Source organism: Haemaphysalis longicornis, unplaced genomic scaffold (genome assembly GCF_048455015.1).
Source record: "Haemaphysalis longicornis isolate Haplotype H1 unplaced genomic scaffold, Haemaphysalis longicornis Haplotype H1 scaffold_1, whole genome shotgun sequence".
NCBI lineage: Eukaryota > Metazoa > Arthropoda > Arachnida > Ixodida > Ixodidae > Haemaphysalis > Haemaphysalis longicornis.
The window spans coordinates 91983899-92002006 of record NW_027526203.1 but is presented as its reverse complement, the minus strand read 5'-3'; the positions used below and the strand labels follow the sequence as shown (position 1 = coordinate 92002006).

At 49.3% G+C, this 18108-nt stretch overlaps 1 protein-coding gene and 1 pseudogene across 12 annotated transcripts in view; both read right to left on the bottom strand.

The window, feature by feature from the left end:
* Positions 1 to 18108, bottom strand: part of LOC144178022 (papilin-like) — a 758094-nt gene that overhangs the window by 437893 nt on the left and 302093 nt on the right. The gene's annotated exons all lie outside the window — the stretch shown is intronic.
* On the bottom strand, positions 7476 to 8730 carry LOC144174168 (uncharacterized; annotated as a pseudogene).

Below are 18108 nucleotides of genomic sequence, written 5' to 3'. Positions count from 1 at the left end.
GTAAATTTAAAACCACGCTTTTTAGAAAACCGACAGGTTGCAGTACATAGATTATAAAAGCCATCACCTGAGACACTGCAAGCAAGGGATCTTTGTAGGACAAACCACCAGGCTTAGAAGAGTATGCAGGGATGACAGTGACTACGTAAAGCATCTATACGAGCTCAAGTCCACCCTTATGAACAGGAACCACCCCAAAAGCTCGCTCGATCAGGCGTACCAACGTGCATCTAATCTTAAAAGGGATGGTGTTCTCAACAAACAGCGACAAAACGAAAGCCCCAAGGCCACCTGCCCTAATAACTAAATTTTGAAACGCCCTCCGAAATGTAAACAATATACTGTGGAAATACTACCCCATTTTAGCCAGTAACGACCGACTTAAAAAGACCTTCCTGGAAGCACCAAGGGTTACCTACCGGACAAACAGGAATCTAAAACATATTCTAGTGCATGCTAAAACAGGGCCTTCAAGCTACCAGTCATAGCCAGCTGCTGCCTTCCCAGATGCAAGACTTGCAGGCACCTGCTGACAGAATGCATTGTAAAAAGCACAGCCAGTAATTACGTCCACAAGATTAATTCAAGTTTTATGTGCACTTTATCCAACATTGTGTATATGTTGGAATGCTCAATGTGCCACAAACAGTATATAGGCGAAACGAGTCAACCTGTGAGTGTACGTCTTAACGGTCACCGGGCAGACTACTCTTAGGGATTCCTCCATAGCTGTAGCGCAGCATTTCAACCAACCAGGCCACAATTTTGATGACCTTAAGTTGTATATACTTCAGTCAAACTTTAAGTCTCCTAAGGACAGGAAATACCGAGAATGCTATCTAATTCACAAATTCAACTCCATATGGAACCTGCTGGAATTATTGTGTCTGGGGGAAACTTGGAATCATTGCGATATTAGGGGGGAGACAGCCGAAACAGATTTGGGAGCAGTTTTCGGAGCAGCAAAGTCTTGATTTTGGAGCAGATGAAGCTTTATTTATAGCAGTTAACGACATTTAATACGTCGACTTGGAAGCCTAAAAAATTAATTTGTAACAACTTTTGGAGCAAACTACACCTGTTCATCATCATGGAATCCACACAATACCGAAACAGGCTTTGCACCAAATTTTTTAACAGAATGCTAAAAATTATGCATTGCACCACCTTTTCACAAAACATGTAACCTCAGTGGTAACATATAAAATAATTGAGAAACAGACTTCAAAGTAGGTTCTGTTCATAAATAGTCATTTGAAAAACAAAAATATCACCCTTCTTAAATATAGAAATACGTTCATAGCACAAAAATTGTGCCTGAAAAAACGGTGCTGTAAAATAGGTTCAGCTAGAGGCCATTTTGAAAAAAAAATATATCACTCTTTAAAACATACAAATACTTTCCTTGCACAAAAATTGTACCTGCGTAAATTGTGCTGCAAACTTGGTTCTGCTCACAACCATTTAAAAAAAAGACAAGATATCACACTTTTTAAGCATAGAAATACTTTCTTTCCACAACATTTTTACAATTCAAAAGGGGTTGCAAACTAGGTTGAACTAACAAACATTTGAAAAAAAGAAAGATATCCCACTTTATTAAACATAGAAATAGTTTCGTTGCACAAAAATTGTACCTGCGTAAAGGGTGTTGCGAACTAGTTTGAACTAAGAAATATTTGAAAAAAAAACACTTCAAAAATGTATTCTCATTGCATAAAAATTGTGGTCACATAATAGTACTCAACTGCATAAGATGAGCAATGTAGTGAAGCAACTTACGGCTTTGCTTTTTTGTAAATCTGCTGATTGAGCTCTTTCAGCTCCCCCAGTGCTTCCTGCTGGGTATCATTCCCCTGAATTCGATAATAACGTGCGCTGCATATTTGGACGAGGAACACGGATAGTGAAAAAGACAACCACACGATGGTGCGAAAACTAGCAACTGGTTTATTGGAAGATTTATCGTTATTTATAAGCATGCGATGGTGAGTGCACAACAATAGGGTAAACATGATATCTTCTTGCGCGTGCGCTCATGTACAATTGGACTTTTCTTTCATCAATTTTATATCTTTTTCCGTGAGCCCTATTGTGGGCACGCTGATACATATATTAGGTTCCACAGGCAGCATACTGAAGGCCTCAATCACTTCCCGAACACTTCGGTCCTTCGAGCGTGACAGCACACTTGCTTACTTTAGCTTGGGTTTGCATCCGTATTTTGAGCAGTGGGCTGCAAGGTGGCCTGGCGATTGTAATTGATTACAAGCATTGTTGTGCTCCCGCAATCTTTCATTTAAACATCAGCCCGTTTGTCCAATGTAGGATGCTCCGCAGGGAAATGGAATTTTGTAGACAACTCCAACTGCGCAGTCGGCAAATTTGTTGACGTGCTTTACGCCACAAGATCCCTGCCATTGTTCGTGTTGGTTTTGCGAGTTTACTTTCTTGCACATTGCCGTTTGTTTTGAAGGCGCTGAGAACACAACGTGAACATTGTGCTTGCTTGCTACTTTTTTCAATCTATGCGATACGTTGTGCACGTACTGCAACACTACTAGATTATTTTTGTCTGGTTCTGCTTTTTCTTTTGATTTTTTGTTAAGTTTTTTGAGGCATTTCTCGGCCACCGAGACCAGCACCTGCTTGGTGCATCCGCTGGACCTTAGGCGTTCAGTTTGCACTATCAAACTTTCCGAGGCGCAGTGTGGACACGATTTTTTCACGGCTTGCATCATGCTTGACGTGGCAAGACTTCGTTTTGTAAGCTTTGAATGACATAAGTCGAACGGTAGGACACCTTTCTCACTTCTCGTTCTATAAGCCCAGCATGTATGTTCTTCTTCAAATCGAAGTTCCAGGTCTAGGTACTGGAGGCGACTTTCGTTTGCTATTTCGGAGGTAAATTGTGTGCCGCCATGTGCCTTTGTGTGCGGCCGCGAACATTTTCAGAGCTTCTTCTTCCCTCTGTCTTGAATTCTCAGTACGCGGAAAGCATACTAGGTAGTCATCCACGTACCGGAAGCACTGAGACACGCCTAGTGCGCTGAGCTCTGGTTCCAGTCTGCGATCCCTTCCGACCATGTCGATGTCACTCAGCACCGGTGCTATTGGAGCACCAATACAAATGCCTTCTCTCTGGCGATATATTTTCCCTTCGTAATTCTATTAAAAGTGACTCCAGTAAGGGCTTCAATAAATCCAAAAAACCCCGGACGCTCATGCCCCACTGGTTTTGGAACTTTAAGCTTCCGAGCATGTCAATAAAGCCTTCTACTTCTTCGAGGATGGCTTCCCGTGGAATTTCATAGAACAAATCTTTGACGTCCACTGACATGCACACAACAGGCTTGTCTTCCGCAAGGAAATTTACGACCTCTGCAGAGTTGTTCACTAGCAAGGGGTCATCTATAGGGAGGGTTTTGAGGATGCCCAGCAGGAACGTAGCTGGATGATTCTGCCATGTTTCTCTTCCTTCAACGATGACTCGAAATGGCTTCCCTTCTTTGTGTGTCTTAATTGCAAAAAATGGGTTCAGGCATGCCTTTTTACATTCCTTCAGCTGCCTTGCCATCTTTTCCATACCATTGTTCTCGCAGAGCTGAGTTACACGAGACCTGTTAGTCTTGCGGCGCTTTTGTGCAGCTGCCCCGGCTGGTTGGAAGTTATTCTGAATGGCCTCTAAGCCCTTTGCATCATATTGCTCTTCGTCCATAACAACGAAGACACCTGTCTTGTCAGACACGACCAGCCTCGCATCGCTTTCCTTCAACCAGTGAACTGTCCGGTGGGCATCTTTTCTCATCCTGCTGCAACCGCCTTGGTCTGAACACCTGTCAATAACAGCGGTACCCTGTGCATGGCAGGACTCCCATTCTTGTTCAGGTGCCCTTCCAGCTACATCGTGCACCATGGAAATTAGTTGTCTCAGTCTGCATCTTGGGCTGCACAGCATACTTTGGCCCCTTACTCAAGACCTTGCTGGCATAGCTTGGTATGGCAAGTTTTGAAAGGTTTATCATTGTCCTTCCGTCTTCGTTTTTCTTCTTTTCTCTCCTCGGCATGAAACGGAACACTTCATTCCAGAGCTGTTCTCCCTTATCGTCAGAGAGTTTCAGAAAATACCTGTACATCTGCATCGTAGCTTGTTCCTCCAAGTGGGTAGCGCAGATGGCCCAAATGTTCCAATGGAACAGTCGAACTTCCCACCAAGTCTCCGTTCTGATGATGCTGCAGAATCTTTTTTCCGTGGCCTCCGAAGGTTCCATGCTCCCGAACAGCGCTGTCAACACTGGCACTGTTAGTCCTTGCACTGTTCAAAACTTGCCATACCAAGCTATGCCAGCAAGGTCTTCAGTAAGGGGCCAAAGTATGCTGTGCAGTCCAAGATGCAGACTGAGCAACTAATTTCCATGATGCACGAGGTAGCTGCAAGGGCCCCAGAACAAGAATGGGAGTCGTGCCATGCACAGGGTACGGCTGTTATTGACAGGTGTTCAGAACAAGGCGGTTGCAGCAGGATGAGAAAAGATGCCCACCGGACAGTTCACTGGTTGAAGCAAAGTGATGCGAGGCTGGTCGTGTCCGACAAGACAGGTGTCTTCGTTGTTATGGACAAAGAGCAATATTATGCAAAGGTCTTACAGGCCATACAGAATAACTTATAACCAGCCGGGGCAGCTGCACAAAAGCGCCGCAAGGCTAACAGGTCTCGTGTAACTCAGCGCCGCGAGAACAATGGTATGGAAAAGATGGCAAGGCAGCTGAAGGAATGTAAAAAGGCATGCCTGAACCGTTTTTTTGCAATTGAGACACTTAAAGAAGGGAAGCCATTTCGAGTCATCGTTGAAGGAAGAGAAACGTGGCAGAATCATCCAGCTACGTTCCTGCTGGGCATCCTCAAAACCCTCTATATAGATGACCCCTTGCTAGTGAACAACTCTGCAGAGGTCGTAAATTTCCTTGCGGAAGACAAGCCTGTAGTGTGCATGTCAGTGGACGTCAAATATTTGTTCTATGGAATTCCACGGGAAGCCATCCTCGAAGAAGTAGAAGGCTTTTTTGACAGGCTCGGAACCTTAAAGTTCCAAAACCAGTGCGCCATGAGCGTCAGTGATTTTTTAGATATATTGAAGCTCTACCTGGAGTCACTTTTAATAGAATACGAAGGGAAAATATATTGCCAGAGAGAAGGCATATGTATTGGTTCTCCAATAGCACCGGTGCTGAGTGACATCTACATGGCCGGAGGGGATCGCAGACTGGAACCAGAGCTCAGCGCACTAGGTGTCTCGGTGCTTCCGGTAGTATGCTTTGCTGGGTATACACCTAGTATGCTTTCCGCGTACTGAGCATTCAAGACAGAGGGAAGAAGAAGCTCTGAAAATGTTCGCGCCGGCACACAAAGGCCTACAATTTACCTCCGAAATAGCAAAGGAAAGTCGCCTCCAGTACCTAGACCGGAACTCCGATTTGAAGAAGAACATACATGCTGGGCTTATAGAACGAGAAGTGAGAAAGGTGTCCTACCGTTCGACTTATGTCATTCAAAGCTTACAAAACGAAGTCTTGCCACATCAAGCATGAAGCAAGCCGTGAAAAAATCGTGCCCACACTGCGCCTCGGAAAGTTTGTTAGTGCAAACTGAACGCCTAAGGTCCAGATGATACACCAAGCAGGTGCTGGTCTCGGTGGCCGAGAAATGCCTCATAAAACTTAACAAAGAACCAAAAGAAAAGCAGAACCAGAAAAGAAGAATCTAGTAGTCTTGCCGTACGTGCACAATGTATCGCATAGATTGAAAAAAGAAGCAAGCAAGCACAATGTTCACGTTGTGTTCTCTGCGCCTTAAAAACGAAAGGCAATGTGCAAGAAAGTGAACTCGCTAAACCAACACGCAGAAGGGCAGCGATGTTGTGACGTAAAACACGTCAACAAATGTGTCGACTGCGCAGTTGGAGTTGTCTACAAATTTCCATTTTTCTGCGGCGCATCCTACATTGGACAAACGGGCCGATGTTTAAATGAAAGATTGCGGGAGCACAACGATGCTTGTAATCAATTACAATCGCCAGGCCACATTGCAGCCCACTGCTCAAAATGCGGATGTAAACCCAAGCTAAAGCAAGCAACTGTGCTGTCACGCTCGAAGGACCGAAGGGTTCGGGAAGTGATTGAGGCCTTCAGTATGCTGTCTGTGGAACCTAACTAATGTATCAGCGTGCCCACAATAAGGCTCAGAGAAAAAGATATAAAATTGATGAAAGAAAAGTCCAATTGCACATGAGCGCACGCGCAAGAAGATATCATGTTTACCCTATTGTTGTACACTCCCCATCGCATGCTTATAAATAACAATAAAGCTTTCATTAAACCAGTTGCTAGTTTGCGCACCATCGTATGGTTTTCCCTTTTTTACTGTCCGTGTTCCCCGTCCAAATATGCAGCGCACGTTATTATCGAATTCAAGACTGTACCAACTAGCCCCTAAATATGCCGTTATTAACTTCGTATCATTCCTCTTTTCCAAGAGAACATGACAACTTTGGATTCTGTCCAGGTCTTTTTGCTTCACAGCAGAAGAAATAGGTTCCTCTGCACTTTTCAGAAGTGCCTTGCTTGAGGTAACTTGATCCTCCAGAACTTTCCTCTGTTCTGACAGCCCCGGTTGCTCTGTAGTACTGTCTTCCTCCGTTGTCTTGCTTTTGTTAGAGGCTGCCTCAGCACTCACCCTCATCGCATGCTTGGCCCGAGACTGCTTTACAGCTCTGATAAGGTTTCGACCCAAAGATATCTCTGTGGCATCGCCACCGTAGCACTGAAGGCGCGATTTCAATTGACGCATGGCATTAATACTTACAATGTTCAAAGAGCTTCGTCCTTCGAAGAGGAGTTTGTTTTAACTGAAATCCCGCTCCAAGTCGGCATTTGTGTGAAGCCGACAAAGGAGTGCCTTGACGAGATTAGACATTAGGGGGTACTTCTGCCCATCCGTAGAAGATTTCAGGGAGAAAACCTTTGCCCAATAAACATCAACCCCCTCTTCCACGCTTAGAGGCCCTTCACAATCACCACACCTGAACAGGTGCCACTCATCAATGAGTGACGACATCTCAGCATCAGTTACAACTTCAGGGACCTGCCCAGCAAGGTAGCTCAGAGACTGTACTTGTCTTTCAATGCTAGAATAGTTCGGTGCTAGAAAGGTTGTGCGATTGATGATCTTTTTGGCTAAGGGGACAGTTTTGAGCAGTGCCTTTCCGCATGCCAGGTAGAAGGATGGAGCCCGAAGGCGGGTCCCAAGCCTCTATAACTTTCTACGTGTCTGTGCCTTCCAGAGTGATGAATTATCTAAGTCTAGCTTCACTAGGTCCTGTGCACTTCTTTCACAAAACACATCTCTACGCAGAACTCGACTAAGGACCCGTTGCGCCAACGCCAGAAACTCCTCATGAAGAAAGTGAACAAGTGGATCCTTACCTCTGAAACAGCCTCTGGAAACCTGAGAACAGTTCAGCAGCATTTTCAAGAAAATAACTTTTGCGTACAGTTATTTGCTGTTGAAAGCTGAAGCGAGACGCTTATGCTGCGCCTGGGCATCGGGTAGACGATTAGCAGCCGCATCCTTCAAGAAGAAACTACGAAGTGCCGGAAACTGTTCTTGAATGCGAGAGACTGAGCCCTGCAGTGTTAGCCACCGGTTTGATACGTGGCGAAGGAAAACATGGGGTGCTATTCCCAGCACTTCTTGTTGTTTTTCAGCGCTTCATCCCGCACAGCATGCTTGAAATAATAGTACACATCCCACACTAGTTCTTCCACATCAGGGCAAAACACATCAAGTTTCTTGGAAAATGCGTTGTGCGCCTTGTGCAGGCTACACTCCCCAACATCCAACAGATTCTCATTCACCCTTCGGTTCAGCTTCGCTTTGATATTTTTCATCACATTGGGTCCATCGCTGTAAAAGCAGAGCAACCCATTTCTTGGCACCTCGGCCAATGCCTCTTCTACACGCCCGACTATGATGTCTCCTGTGGCCCGACCAAGAATAAATGACATGAGATGCTCCACAGTAAACTGCTGCTTACTTTACGAGAAGTATCGTGCCTGAACAGTCGCTGTTTCAATCGCTGTTCAGGCCTCTGTGTCTCATCTATAAGCACAGAGCAGAAAACACCAGGCCGACACGGCTCATTGATGACCTCTGCCTGAGAGTATAGTCCAATTCTATCTGAGATGACATATGAAAACTTGTGTCTGCCACAAATAAAGTTCTTGGCAACTTCACTGCAGGAGAACATCGTCTTGTAGAACTCAGTGGCAGTGCCCGCCCAAGAATACGGTATGCTTTTGGAGATCACGGACATGGCAAATACTGCCTCAGCTTTAACAACACAATCTTGCAGTGGTGCAGGGGCTGTTTCTTGTGAAAAGTATTGTGGCTTGCACTATCTTGGGTGCCTGCAAAACACCACTTCCATCTCTGTGATTTGCTGTTGCTTCGAGATGCTTTTTTATGCTTGCGTGGCGCTTGACAGCTGCAACTCCATGCATAGCACAAGAAATTGTGGTATTGCACAGCACACACAGAGCTTCAGTGTCTTTGACACCTGGCTTGCACCAAAGGCCGATGACGTCATGGTTGCAATGCACTTCTGAGAGCACAGAGCTGCTGAACTTTGTGGACCTCCCTGTGAATGAGCTAAGAAGTATGTATAGAGCTTGTTTTTAAGGGGGCCAGTTCCTCCTAATTAATATTGCTCAGAGCTGTGAAAATCTATGCCCATTTACAAACCTAGAGCAAGCGAAGTTTTAAGACAATTTTAACTTTAATTAGCTAATAAAATTACTCCGACGTGGGTACTGCGGGTGGAACTGCGCAATATCATCGCGATAAGACAGAAGCTAAGGTGAGTGTACTATGGAATCCAAAAAACTGGCACAACAACTGTTGCACCCGATCGCCCGCACAGCGCGAACAGTGTAAACCAAGAAATTGTGAAGACACACAGACTTGAACCACGGGGGTAACAGGTTCATCAGCGGTATGAATCCATGTGAGCCGAGCTGTTCTGCCCTGTCCGCCATGTGTACAACAAGGCGCCTTTGAAAATACGCGCGAATATGCGTGCACGACCAAGCGGCTCAAAGTTCGTTCACATGAGAGCGGGTCAACACGTCGCCGCTGTTGAAACACTTTATTCCGGCGCGTTTTCTTCCGGAAAACGCGCCGCGCACGGCCCAGGCGCGTTGACGCTTCCGCGGAAGCACCCGCACGCTGCGCGCTGCGTGGCCGGCGGCGGCAACATGGCGGCGGCTTCGGCCGCCAAGTGGTGTGGGGAGCTCGAGCGACCGCTTCTATGCGCCGTCTAAAATGCCGCTCAAAGCACACACGAAGTTGCATGTGCAGTAAAGTAACTTATGATGTGGGCGAAAACGGTACTGTAAAACGTCATCCGCGCCGCTAGTGAAAGTGCCCATGCAATACCTGACGGGGTAGTAAGCGTAAATATCTCTTGCGGAGCCAGCCGGCTGCCTCGAGCGCTTCAAAACTACCGCCATGAGGCGTGCGACTCCCCATTGGCGCAAGTCGTCAGGGTCTTCCTAGCGTCACTAAATAAGCTACGCTTAAGAGTACCGCCACTTCGCGCACCCGGAGGCGTCTGGGGGCCATTTTGTTTCTGGCTTGCAGTGTTGCCATCTCTCCGAACGAAACCGCCGCCGGTTGTAACGGGAAGAGTGCGACCGGCCGCTCTAGCGCCCGCGCAGCCGAGAGAGTGACAGCGAGAGAGTGCTCAGCGAGAGGCGCCCAAAAACAAAATGGCTGCGCCCATATGTAAACAGACATCACGTGGTGCCGACCGACCAATGGAAATCCCGGCGGCACATAACAATGAGAGTAAAGAGTGCCGATACTCTAAAAGCCTTTGTTTAGTGACGCTAGGTCTTTCCACTGCCGTGCGCATGCTGCGTCATTTTCTGAGCGAAGCAGAAGCTGCCGCACTCGCGAATCGTCGACGTGGGCATTAAAAAACCGCACACACAATGCCGACGCGTAGGAATCGCGTGCAGAAACGCGCCATTGGGTTCGCGCTTCATAATGCTCGTCCTTGAAAGTCTACATTATGCGCCGCTGGGAATTCGACAATTCCCCACACACGCACGGGTATTCAAAACAGTATTAATAGCAAAAGCAACGTGATGGTGCATTTACAAGACAAGTGGCAGCTCCCCCTCATGCTGATACAATTCGGGATGCATAATATACATGCAGTCGGGAATATCCGCTCCCTCCAAATGAAAGACTCACCTTTGCTCATTGCAGATGACCAAACGCCACAGCGCTGATACAAAAACCGCGGAGACCAGAAGAACACGCCGCACAAAATAACTTGACACAAGCATGTAACATGTCGTTCCGCCGTGCCAAAAGTGCCGAGTCACACACGCCATGGGGAAAAACCACGCTTTTGATTGTAGAGTTCTCATGTATAAGACTCGACAGAGAGATGTCAACGGCGCTCGGAAGCGCGATGCCCGAAAGTGCGGGAAGCTCGGTAAACAGCACCACCAAAGCACTGCACGTTCCAGCTCTGCATTGTTCTCCCGCTAGAACTGACGTAAGCGTCGGTATACTTGGTTTTACTGCTGATTTGGCGCAGTTTGGCGCAATTTTAAGAATTCAGGTTCTTTTGGAGCAGCTCGGCGCAAGAAAACCAAATTGCATCAAAAATGTGCAATATGCGCAGCTGTCTCACCCCTGGGATATTCACAGGGAATAGAGAATTAGGCATTGTCTTTCAAATACCTTATCCAAAGACTATGACCCCTCCTTCTGCTCCTGAATTGGTCACCTAATTCTTTTTGTTTTTATTCCTGAGCTTCCAGTTTAGTACGCGCCCGCATCCCTCCAACCTTTTCAGTGGAATTCCATTTTATTTCTATTTATTTCTCGGCTTTGTCTTGTGCCCCGTACATCACTGCTGAACTTTATCTTTTCGTTTTTGAGTTTCAGGACAGGCCTGTTCCAGAAATGTTGCTGTTGGCGACACGTGCCATTTCAGTTCTGGGGTTATTGCTTTTTCTTTTGCGTGTTTGTGTGGTTTTCCTTCCTGTTTTTCTTTTTCCTGAACCTTAGTTATTCCCCCCTTCAATACCGTTTCTTTTGACCTGAGGCTTGCAGATAGTTTCTGATAAGGACCCCTCCCACTTCTGCTTCCGGCGATTCTGAGAACCTTTTGTTATGCGGCGGGGCGGGTGAAGAAACACCCTCGCATCCTTTCTCTCCCCAGAATTTCCAGGAATATCAACCCCCGGATGACCTCCCTCTGACCTACTTCGCAGCTTAAACTATACAACCTTCATGACTGACAATCCAGCGCGCGAAAACACGGCACAAAAAAGAACGAGAGTTAGACAGGACAGCGCTGCACTCACAACTGATTTATTTACAAGAAAACATTGGTCATACATACAGATCAGTCTCCCACGTGGCGGTAACTTATTGCACCCGATAACCACAAACAAAAAAACGCAATCATTAATCGGTTTGCACATGTGTAGTCTTTGCTTTACTTGGTCATGCAAAGGCGTCACTCAGATACGCGTATTCCCGGTCATGCAGCACTATTGAGGGCATACTTATACAACGGTCAGCAGATCGTCTGATTTGAAAGCCCTCGATAATTTCCCGTGTTGTTTTATCTTTGAGTCTCGACAACACAGTGGTTTCATTAAAAACCGGCTTACAATCTTGTTTGCAGCAGTGTTTTGCCAGGTGGCTGTGTCACTTTGCGGTCACTTTGCATTAGCATATTGTGATATTTTTTTAGAACGGTTGACACTCTTGGAGCGGAGGACGAGTGGGTTAAAACTAAGTTAGTTTGCGGGTTCCCGTTCGGGGCTTTTTTCTTACACATTTCGTTACGGTTTAATTGGTTGGCTCGCACAATAGCGTCGTCGATAACTTTTTCCGGGTATTTTTTATTCAGGAGGGCGGTCTTGAGTTCTCGACAGTTTGAGTCAAAGTCGGCATGGTTTGAGCAAATTCTCCTAAATCGGTGGGCTTGGCTGTAAAGTATTCCTGTCTTGTACTGTCTGACTAAGGTATTCCTGTCTTGTACTGTCTGAAGAAAGTTTGATTCGAGGTGAGCCATAAAGATATTGGCGTAGTTAGGTCTGATTCGAGTTCCCATTGACGTTCCGCTGACTTGCACGTAATGAACTCCGTCGAACTCAAAATTGTTAAGTTCAAGAATAAGCCTAAGGAATGTTTGGAGAGCAGAAGAATCGATAGGTTTGTCGCACGATGACTGCTCATACGCAAGGGATACAGCGGCGATGCCATCTTCATGGGGGATGTTAGTATTCAGTGACGCAACATCAAGGGTGACTAGAAGGCAGTTATCAGGAATTTCAATTTTTGTGATGTCTGAGACAAAGTCATTGGTATCCTTAATGAAGGAGGGAAAGCTGGGCGGAATGTCGCAAATGAGATTATCCACATAGCGCGAGAGGTGTTCGGTAACAGTGCCAATGCCAGAAACAATGGGGCGCCCGGGGTTGTTCACCTTGTGAATCTTTGGGAGAAAATAACTTTACCGGCTACTCGGCTTAAGGGGATCAGGGAACGAGCCGTGGTTTCATTTATTGTTTTATTTTTAACAAGCTCAGCAATTTATCTTTGACAATTTGCTTATAGTCTTGAGTGGGATCATTGGGTAGTGCTTTATAGAACGTCGATACTGATAGTTGCTTGTAGCGGCAAGCCAGCGGCAGCAGCGTGACGCAGGCCCACGGGCGCGCTCACCCGCCGGAGGGCTCGCGCGCCCCTGGCATCAGTAGATAGAGACCCCATGGCGTTCGGAATAAACCGGCCCTGCAACGTGGTCTGGTCGTCTCTATTTCAACGCCTCCGTGGCATGCGCTCTACAGTTGGTGACCCGCACGTGATATCCCTCCCAGCGAAGTTGTAGAGCCATGTCCAGCAACGACCAGAACCAGCGAGCACCGCAAGCAGCCGGCAACGAGATCGCCGCCCTGGCTATCCACTTGCCGCCGTATTGGGAACACAACCCGGCCATCTGGTTCCTCCAGGCCGAGTCACAGTTCGCGCTGTCTTGCATCACCTCCCAAGAACGCAAGTTCCACTACGTCGTGAGAGCTCTACCAGCGACTGCTGCGGAAGAGGTTGCGGACATTCTTGCCTCCTTCATACGCAACCCACCTGCAACGGCCTACGACCAGCTCAAAGCAGCGCTACTCGAACGCACAGCACCATCTGAGCGCACGTGCCTACAGCAGCTACTTTACACCGAAGAGCTTGGCGACCGCAGACCGAGCCAACTCCTGCGGCGCATGACCCTACTCCTCGGCTCACGTGCCCAAGCCATGGACGGCGCATTGCTGCGCGAGCTCTTTCTGCAGCGCCTGCCTGCGAACGTGCAAATGGCCCTCGCAACAGCGTCATCCATGGATCTCCCTTCGCTCGCGTCCCTGGCCGACAAGGTAATGGAAATAGCCAGCACAGCTTCACCTATTGCTGCTGTGACCGCGACGCCAACATCACCCGCCCCTCGCACGACGCCAGCTCCTGCCGACGATGGTGCGTCTGCGTCGCCTGCCAGTATCGATCACCTGTGCGAACGACTGGAGCAACTCGTTGTCGCGGCGACGAGGCGAAACAGCTCAACACATTCTGCTCGGCCGACACGCCGACGCGACCGCTCATCTTCCCGACGCCGTGATGCCGTTCGTGGACGCAGCCCTACATCAACCCCCGGTGTATGCGTCTACCACCGCCGTTTCGGCGAGACGCTCGCCACTGCCTCTTGCCATGCTCATGGACGGGAAACGGCCCGGCAGACCGCTAGCGGCGACGAGCGGTTCTGGCCCCATTGAAGAATGTCGCCTGTTTCACATCGTCGATCGTACCACCGGGAAAAAGTTTCTCGTCGACACGGGAGGGCAAGTCAGCGTCTTGCCAGCTTCACGCCACGACCGCAACTCCAGCGCAGTCTTCTACCTCCAGGCAGTGAACGGCACGCGCATTCCCGTGTTCGCGCAGCGATCCCTGACTTTGAACCTGGTTCGTCGCAGAACTTTTCGGTGGATTTTTGCGGTCGCGGACGTTCGCTCTGCCATCCTTGGTGCTGACTTTCTTACCAAACATGGCCTCTTCTCGACTCTACGACCCTCCTCTCAGTTCAAGGCGTCGTAGCGACAGCAGCTGCTGACGTAGCGCCTTCCTGCGCTACAGTTGCTGAAGAACCGTTTGCCGCCCTGCTAAAGGAGTTACCCACCGTCACGTCACCACCAGACTGGACTCAGCCCGTGACTCATGACGTCCGTCATCATATCACCACTACCGGACCACCCGTTTTCTTTCCTCCGCGACGTCTCGCTCCCGACAGACTCGAGATCGCCCGTGCAGAGTTCGAGCACATGCTGGAACTTGGCATCGTCCGACCTTCTTCCACCGCTACGCATCACCCTTGCACATGGTACCCAAGAAGAACGGTGACTGGCGACCTTGTGGCGACTACCGATTCTTGAACCTCTCCACCATCCCAGATCGGTACCCCCTTCCCAACATACAAGATTTCAGCGCCAGTCAGCACGGTGCCACCATATTTTCAAAAATCGACCTTGTACGGGCGTACCACCAGATCCCCGTCGCTGAGGAGGACATATACAAGACGGCCATTACAACACCTTTCGGCCTTTTCGAGTTCCTCCGAATGCCTTTCGGCCTCACGAACGCTGCCCAAACGTTTCGGCGTTTCATCGATACAGTGACGCGCGGACTGCCCTTCGTCTATGCTTACGTGGACGATCTGCTGGTAGCAAGTACGTCCCTAGAGGAGCATCTTCACCATCTCCGCATTCTCCTCGAACGCTTAGCTGCCCAGGGCGTTGTCATCAACGCAACGAAGAGCGAGTTCGGTGTTCCCGCCCTCGACTTTCTGGGACATCGACTGGATGCGACAGGCATTCGGCCCCTCTCCAATAAGGTCCAGGCCATTCTTGACTTCCCAACTCCAACGTCGGTCGCCAGTTCCTGGGTCTGGTAAACTTCTACCGTCGCTTTATCAGGAACTGCGCCACTCTGCTTGAGCCTCTCGACAGCCTGCTTTCCGGGAAGCGTTCTACCACTGAATTGGACTGGAACGCCAGTGCTGAGGCAGCCTTTCATGCCATCAAACGTGCGCTGGCAAACGCCGCTCTCCTCGCTCACCCAAATCCAGGGCGTCCACTCGCGCTGATGACGGACGCCTCGAGTTCTGCTGTGGGAGCTGTCCTCCAACAGCACGTAAATGGCGCGTGGCAGCCCTTGGCCTTCTTCTCAAAACGTCTAACCGCACCGCAGACCCGGTACAGTGTCTTCGGGCGTGAACTTTTGGCAATGTATCTGGCTGTGCGTCACTTCCGACATCTTCTTGAGGGTCGTCAGTTAACCATCTTCACTGACCACAAACCCTTGACGTACGCCATCAGCCAGCCCGACTCGTTTGCACACGCCACGAGAAGTGCGGCAGCTTGCCTACCTGTCCGAGTACACGACGGATATCAAGCATGTCAGTGGCGTTGACAACACAGCTGCGGATGTTCTAAGCCGCGTGGACGCCATTGCCTCCACTTCGCCGCTTTTAATTGCACCCGACCTCCACCGGCTGGCTGCTGACCAAGCAGACAACACGGAGCTACTGCGTCTTCACACATCCCCAACTGCGCTCCAGCTCGAAGACGTGACACTCGACGGACAGCAGATCGTTTGCGACTTGTCGACCGGAAAGCCACGACCATTCGTACCCAAAACCTGCCGTCGCGAGCTCTTCGATGCCCTGCACAACATGGCCCATCCTGGGATTCGAGCCACGCAGAAACTCATCGCGGCTCGTTTTGTCTGGCCTCGAATGAACGCTGATGTTCGCGATTGGGTCCGCGCGTGTGCACCATGCCAATGCGCAAAGGTTAACCGGTATCCAGTTCCGCCGGCAAAGACGTTCCTACAACCTGATGAGCGCTTCGCCGTCGTGCACATTGACCTCGTCGGTCCCTTGCCCCCTTGCCAAGGCTACCGCTACCTACTGACTTGTGTGGACCGATTCACACGCTGTCCTGAAGCCACACCGCTACCCGACATCTCCGCACCCACGGTAGCGTCAGCATTCCTGTCGACGTGGGTAGCGCGCTTCGGATGCCCATCATCCATCGTCACCGACCGCGGACGGCAGTTCGAGTCTGCTTTGTTCACCGAGCTCCTTCACCTCCTCGGCACGACTCGTTTGCGCACGGCAGCGTACCGGCCACAAACAAATGGACTCGTCGAACGCTTTCACCGCCAACTTAAGGCCGCGCTCACAGCACACGACTGCCCAACACAGTGGGTCCAGCGCTTGCCCCTCACACTTCTGGGCATACGCACCGCCTTCAAAACAGACCTGACGTGTTCTTCGGCTGAACTCGTTTTTGGAACCCAGCTTCGACTACCAGCCGACCTGTTCGAGGTACCGTCTCAAGCATCTTCCCCCGCGGACTACGTGAAATTGCTGAGATTGATCCTCGCTGACCTTCGACCGCAGCCTACACGGGAACGAAAACCCAGAGGACCTTATGTGCTTCCGGACCTTGAACAGGCAACACGTGTGTTTGTGCGGTACGGACCCGTGCGCCGCCCATTGCAACCACACTACGTTGGTCCTTTCCCTGTAGTAGAACGAAACTCGTCAACATATGTCATCGTCATCAATGGCTCTCACGACAACATAGCCCTAGAGCGTCTGAAGCCGGCATACGTCACCGCCGCCGACATCAACCCTACGAGTCCTCCCACTGTGGCTGCACACCACCGTGACCATCATGTACGTTGTGGCCATCAGAGCGTCACACCAGCTCCTCTCTGGGGGGGGAGCCCTGTAGCGGCAAGCCACAGTGCCAGTGGCAGCAGCATGACGCAGGCCCACGGGCGCTCTCACCCGCCGGAGGGCTCGCGCGCCCCTGGCATCAGTAGATAGAGACCCCACGGCGTTCGGAATAAACCGGCCTTGCTACGTGGTCTGGTCGTCTCTGTTTCAACGCCTCCGTGGCATGCGCTCTACATGCTTATTGGCCTCGTTAACATAGTCGGTTTTGTCAAAGATTACGATTGCGCCTTTATCTTGAGCGACTACATCCTTTATCTTGATCAATTCTCTATCAATCCTTTATCTTGAGCGCCTCATTCCTATTCTGATTCGCTATATATATATATATATATATATATATATATATATACAGAAAGATAGGTCAGCAGTCTACAACGCCAAACGAGGCATAGGGGTGTGGTTAGGCTCTTTTTTTACTACGGTTAATGAATTAATATTTTGTTTTTTTTAAATATACGGAAGAAAGAAAGAAAGAAAAGACATCCCCCTCGCGAGGGGAACGATCAAATGCACAGCATTTCCGAGGGGGTGCGCCGGCAAGTCGTATCTCTTGATCGCGGGACCCGTGTCGCCATCTTTTGGAGGCGCGGGACAACTTGTGGCGCTTTCGAAACAAACGAGAAATGAGTGAAGGATATAAGGCGCGTTCGGTGCATCGAAATCTGTGTCGGTTTCGTGGCTCGGTCGGTAGGGCGCCGGGCACCTTGCGCTCCGCCCGCGGCGTCATGGGTTCGAAACCGGGCGCCGGAAACTGTTATTTCTTCCTGGCTGCGGACTACGACAAGGCGCGCATGCGGACTACGACAAGACGCGCATGCGGACTACGACAAGGCGCGCATGCGGACTACGACAAGGCACGCCAACGCCGCGTGACATTGTGAGTTACTAAAATGCTATGCATATAAAAACACGCGCCCAGAGTGGGGACCGAACCCACGCCTTTCCATTAGATCTCGAATGCCTTACCAATTCGGCTATCTGGGCGACTGTGTTCTCCTTCACTTTCTGGGCTATTTATAGCCCAGAAGGAATGAAGGAATAGCCAAGAAAGTGAAGGAGAACACAGTCGCCCAGATAGCCGAATTGGTAAGGCATTCGAGATCTAATCGAAAGGCGTGGGTTCGGTCCCCACTCTGGGCGCGTGTTTTTCTTTCTTTCTTTCTTCCGTATATTTAAA